Here is a 6601-nt window from a genome sequence, read left to right on the forward strand (position 1 = left end):
GTGTCTTTTTCCCGATGGCAGAAGATGGAAAAGAGAATGTCTGGGGTGCATGGAGGTCCTGAATGATGCTGCAGTTTTGCCAAGACAGCAGGAAGTGTAGACAGACTCAATGAATGGGAGGCTGGTTTGTTAATAGATTGGGCCATATTTACGACCTTTTGCAGTTCCTTGCGGTCTTGGGCAAAGCGGGAGCCATACCAAGCTGTGATACAACCAGAATTAATGCTTTCTATGAGGCATCTGTAAAAGTTGGAGAGTCATAGCTGACATGCGAAATTTCATGACAAAGTTGTTAAAAAGGTATATTTCTTTCACTTTCTGCACATTACATGTATTTTGAACATCTTTAAATACATTATACAAAAAAATTAACCTACTTGAATAATCTGTCCAATATACCTGCCGTCTCTCTTTGCTGCAGTTAGAACAGGATGGAAAGTAAGTAAAGAAGTAGGCGTAAATACTGACATTGTAGAGATATGTAAGCAAAGTTGGCCCAACTCACTAAAGAGGTAATGTTGGGTAAGCTAATCGGGCTAAAATTGGACAAGTTTTCTGGCCCTGATGGAATACATCCCAGGGTACTAAAAGAGATGGCAGGGGAAATAGCAAATGCACTAGTGGTAATTTACCAAAATTCACTGGACTCTGGGGTGGTTCCTACAGATTGGAAAACAGCAAATGTGATACCACTGTTTAAAAAAATTAGTTAGACAAAAGGTGGATAACTATAGGCCGGTTAGCTTAACTTCTGTAATGGGGAAAATGCTTGAATCTATCAAGGAAGAAATAGCGAGGCATCTGGATGGAAATTGTCCCAAATTGAGAAGACACAGCACGGGCTCATGAAAGAAAAGCCATCAGGTAAAGCCTTGGTTTAACCTCACTGATTATCCTGGGGATAGTGTTGAGATACTGTGGTCACTTGGGCCAGGCTTTCCACCATGCACCATTCAAACACTATTATGTAACTTCTCCCCATGAATTAGTGATGATGTTGTTACCCTCATTGTAGACATACCAGAATTCCCTGACCGATAGTGCATTTGCACTATCTGTTGCCTTGATGAGATGGGCAAAGATAGAGTATAGTTATTTAGTTTTGAATGGCCACACACCTAATGAAGGAGCAGCACTCAAAGCTTGTAATTTCAAATAAATCTGTTGGACATTAACCTGGTGTTGAGAGACTACTTTTGGTGCCCACCGCATCCAACACCAGCATCTCCACATTATGGTTTTGAATGTTGGTATTGCTGTCTAATACATGGGCCGTAGCAACGAAGTAGTGTTGGATGATGGGAAAAACACCCTTCCATTTTTGCACAAGTCATCACGGTTGAACTAATGATTGTCAAAGAGGTGCAATGTTCTGAAAGCTGTATTTTTTTCTGAATCAGAATTCCCACTAGGCATGGTTGGCATTCAGGGAGAACCATTCTTACAAGTGTGCCCCAATCATCCAGGCTTTTTTTTTAAATTTGAATGTCAAATGACACACAGACGTTCCTTGGAATACTCTTTCAAAGACCTTGGTGTCTTGGACTTGTACACTACTAAGGACTTAAATGTGAAATCTCCTGCAGAATTCCCACAAAGCAACACGGACAAGCAATTTTTGACAATGGTAAATCCTGGCATTGTCTTTTCTTTTTTGAAGATGTGAGTTCTCCAGTAAAGCCCTAAGTTATCAACTTTAAAGACTTGTTTTGGTGACTGGCCACCTTCTTCAACAATTCTCTTCAAAAAGGCAGGGAATTCATCAGTCTTTACAAAATAGCTACGAGTCGCTTTGCTGATTAATATTTTGTAAATCGGAACATTGTAAATTGAATCCTGAAATGCTTGAACTAACCATAATTAGCATTGAAACTTTCTGACTATGAATTCTCTCACTGGTCACTCTAAATTATCATACATGATTTTAGCTTCTGCTTGCATGACCATCAAACTAAGAGACACCTTGCACTGTTTTTGACCCACAATGCAGACTGCAGAGAATCTTTCCACATTTTCCATGATGCTGCTTTTAGTTTGATTTACCCTGGCAGTACTTAAAAGTTTAATACTTTTGATTTTAGTCAACTTTATGACGACTTGTTCTTACAATTGTAGGGGGTAATCCAAGCTCTCTACCATAATTAACTGCTGGCTTTCTGGCCTCAAATAATTTTTAAAATTATTATTTCATTTCTGAAATGATAGTTTTTCTTGTTTTTTTGGGACAAACAGAATCACCACCATCACTTCTTGGAAAATTTTGACTCATATTTAGGAATGATTCCAAAAGATTCAACCACTAAATCACAAGCTTGAAATGATTTCAAATGACTTTAAGATGGCCTATTTGTGTCCACCCTTCAAAGCTGAACATTGGCCGTACTCAGGCGCCAAAATTATTCAGAAGATTGCAGAGTCAGGATCTGCTGGCTCTACCACTCCTCATCAAAGGCCTTGTAATTTTTGTTAATAGGCAGTCTTGAGACAAGAACAACAGAGAAAGCTGCAGCAAACTCCTCACTGAAACTTCAAAATGGCCTCTCTGCCCCAGATGCTACATAGTTGAACAAGGGCCACATTTGGGGGTCCCAAAATTAATCAGCAGATTTGAGAGTTAGGCTCCAATGGCAGTACAGCTCTTTGTATTTTCTATCCAAGCAAGCCTCTAAGCCAAGAAAAGCAATTTTACCTGCAGCAATTTGTCTATCACCAATTTTAGAATGGCCTCTCTGCCTCACCTGATGCAAAGTTCCACAGTAGCCACTCCTAGGACTTCAAATGTAAAACAGGTGACAAAATCAGGAACAGTATCTATATTGCACAGAATGAACAGTCCAGCCTTCAACTTTACCCCAACAAATAGTGTTTATTCATACAGCAAGTACTGTAGACTTTTCGGCAAAAGCTGCTGATGCCTCTCCTTGCACTCACTCCAGAATGGGGCTGATTAGTTCACACGACACCATGTGAGACCTGGCACAAAATAATGTTAATGCAAATCACGACATTCAACATGCATACTGACTCCATATAACAATGATGTTAAAGCACAAAGATGCTAAATGAAAATTTAAATCGGTGATTCACAGTATTTCTTAGTGATCAGTGTAAAACAACAATGCCACACAGTGGAATTAAAATTTGTCAGGATGGAAAGTCAGTGTGATAGAACTTGTTCTGCACAGGATTTGTGGGCCGATCACCACCCATTTGCTCTATGGAAGTTCTAGTGCCCACAAAAATTGACCCCAAACATGACTTTCTTCAGGTGATCCAAGTTTTTTAAAAAATGCAAGTCTTTCAAAATGCCTGGTCTATTCTCCATCTGTGAGGCTCACTTTTGTTTATCAGGAGTTTACAATCGCCACAGAAACCATTAATGGGAAGAGAAATTTGAACATGTAGTGACTAACTGAAAGAATTTAACCCTCAGCATTTCACATTTTTAAACAAAAGTACATTTTTACTGGATAGTGGGTATATAAAAAATTAAACAAAGCAAACATTATTAACAACAGTATAATTTGTCAAGACTTGGGAGTTCCTCCTTTAATTCATAATTCTACTCAATAGTTCCCCTACACGTTATGAGATCTCAAACATTCATTCCTCTTTCCTGATGGGTCCGAGCCAAATAAAACACAGCTCTCTAATTTATCTTTTAAGCAAATTTCAAGATTAGAATTTTTTTGGGAAGATCACCCTCACAGATTTCATGGGGATCTTTCCATTACCTTCTGGCTATTCAACCCTCCAGCTTTCCTTCAAAACTTCACGACAGTTGACTTCTCAGCTCAGTTTGGGCATCACTACATTTGTGTTTAGTGATTTAAAAATCAGGACCACTCCTCGTGGCCTCTACTCCTTGTCCTGGCTTTGGACAGACAGATTGCTTTCTCTCAGTCTGCTTCCACAGTTGCCATACAGCTTGTAGTTCCACAGTTTCTGGCAGATCTTCTCTCCCTGCCTTATTCAAGCTCTTTTCTGTGAGAAATTCACAGAAAACCTGTAGCACAGAGTATCTTCCCTGTACAGCTTATCTCCACACCAGCATGGCACACTTGGGATGCTTCTAAACAGAAATATTAAGCAACTACCTTTTACCTTCAAAATAGCATTTTGATTCTGTGATCCACATTGAATAATTTATTTCTCTAGTGGAGTTAATGGGCCACTTTCCAGACTCGCTGGTTCCATCAAGAACCACCATGTTCATAAAGATGCTTTTAGTTTCTTTGATCTTGGAACTACATGAATAATTTGAAAGTCTTATTGAAATAACTGCAGACTTCCTCTCCCATCAAAAGCTCAAAGTTTCTACTGTTTAAGTTTTCTTACTTCTAATTCTAACCTTATTAAATAAACACAGGTTAACCTTTATACTGTAATTAGCCCTGGTCTGTTTGAATTGTTGTTCATTTGTTTTGATTTATATTTAGCACTTTAACTAAAAGTTATACTTCTAAAACACATGAATTATGAAATTAGAGAATCAGAAAAGGAGTCTTGACACTTCATCTCTCTTAACTTTGGGCTTCCAGAGATATCACCCTTCTGGCAGAGTTATTGCAATGGGAACTTTTAATATATAACATTCTCCCCCTTGATGCCAACATTTACTTTGTAAGTGAGGAATGGACTTTCTGACCCTTCAGACAAAATAGTATTTTTCTCTAAATCAGAGTATAGTAGCACTACCAAACTGTCACTTTCCAGTGATTTCACTGGTTGCCTGCCAGAGTTGCAGTGGGAGATTAGCAGAACCACTGCAGAATTTTAGCTTTTGTACCCATTATATGTTCATAGATTTATGAGTTTTGGTTGCCTGTACACAAACTGTACACAAGGTTAAACAGGGCCTCATGCATTGCTGAGTATCTTTCTGGCACATTGCATAGCCTAATGTACTGAACACTGACCCATTTCTGTGCAGAAATCATCCCTAAGAGTCTGATGCACTGTCAGTCAGGATTAGAGGTTGAATTTTTGACTCAACATCTATTTGACCTGCTGCCAAGGATTCCCATAGCTTCCAGTCTGGTTAGTTTCCAGCTTCCAGCTGTGAGGAAATGCATCATCAGGTGCAATTTTGTCTAACATCTTCCACAATAATCACAAGAACCAAGCAGCTGGGAGTTAAAGATGAAACATGACATGCGCATTGCCTTTCTGTGGGCCAATACACATGCTAAACAGTGGGGGCAGCATGCTATTGTTAGAGCTAACAGATCCCACAACCAATGAATCAGATCAAAGTTCTGTAATTATGTTAGCCATGAATGGTGGAGGACACAGGGTGGAGAATGTCTGGAACAAGCTGCTGAAGGTATTAGCAGATACAATTTTGTCTTTTAAAAAACATTTGGACAGTTACATGGGTAAAATGGGTATAGAGGGATATGGGCCAAACGTGGGCAATTGGGACTAACTTAGTGGTTAAAAAGAAGGGCTGTATGGACAAGTTGGGCCAAAGGGCCTGTTTCCATGCTGTAAACCTCTATGACAGTTAACCTAATGGAGTAGGAGGATCTGTGAACATCCACATCCTCAATGATAGTGGAACCTGGCATTTGAGTGCCAGCAGCAAGACATTTGCAATCATCTTCAGTCAGAGGTACTGAGTGGATGATCCACCTCAATCTGCTTCTGAGGTCATGGATACCAGATTTCAACCAATTAGATTTACTCCACATGATATCAAGAAATGACTGATGTAGGCCCTGACAATATCTCTGTTGTGTTGCTGATATTTTCTGCTTCAGCCACACTGTCTCTATCCATGCATTTCCAGTACAACTACAACATTGACATCTACCAATCAAAGTGGAAAATTGCCATGTTTGGCCTGTTTGCAAAGAACAGGACAAACCAATCTGGCCAATTATCACCCAATCATACTACTCAATCATCAGCAAAATAATGAAGGTGGCATCATTAGTGTTATTAAGTGGCATCAACTCACCAATAATCTATTCAACAATGCTCAGTTTGGCTTTCATCATAACCACTCGATTATAGACCTCACTACAGCTGTATGCCAATCATAGACAAAAAGCTGAATTCTGAAGTTGAAGATGAATTATTCAGGATGGCACAGTGGTTAGCACTGCTACCTCAGTGCCAGGGATCTGCGTTCGATTCCAGCCTCCAGTCTGTGTGGATTTTGCACCTCCTCCAACAGTCCAAAGATGTGCAGGTAAGGTGGATTGACCATGCCAAATTGCCCCTGAGTATCCAAAGATGTGTAGGTTATGGGGATTAGTGGGATAAATGTGTGAGGTTATGGGGATGACCCTAGGTGGGGTGCTCTGTCAGAGAGTTGGTGCAGACTTGATGGGCCTCCTTCTGCATTGTAGTGACTCTATAATAACAAGGCACAATTTGACCAAGATGGCATCAAGAAGTCATAGTAGATTAAAGTCAATGAGAAACAGGGAGAAAAATTCTCTACTTGCTGGAGTCATACCTACCACAAAGGAAGATAATTATATAGTTATCCCAGGGCAATTTTCTTAGCCTTAGAACATTTCTACAGTAGTTCCTCATGAACAGTACCTGAGGCCCACAATCTTCAGCTGCCTAATCAAAAGGTTAGAAGTGG

Source organism: Carcharhinus amblyrhynchos, chromosome 4 (assembly GCF_965287045.1).
Source record: "Carcharhinus amblyrhynchos chromosome 4, sCarAmb.v2.hapA, whole genome shotgun sequence".
NCBI lineage: Eukaryota > Metazoa > Chordata > Chondrichthyes > Carcharhiniformes > Carcharhinidae > Carcharhinus > Carcharhinus amblyrhynchos.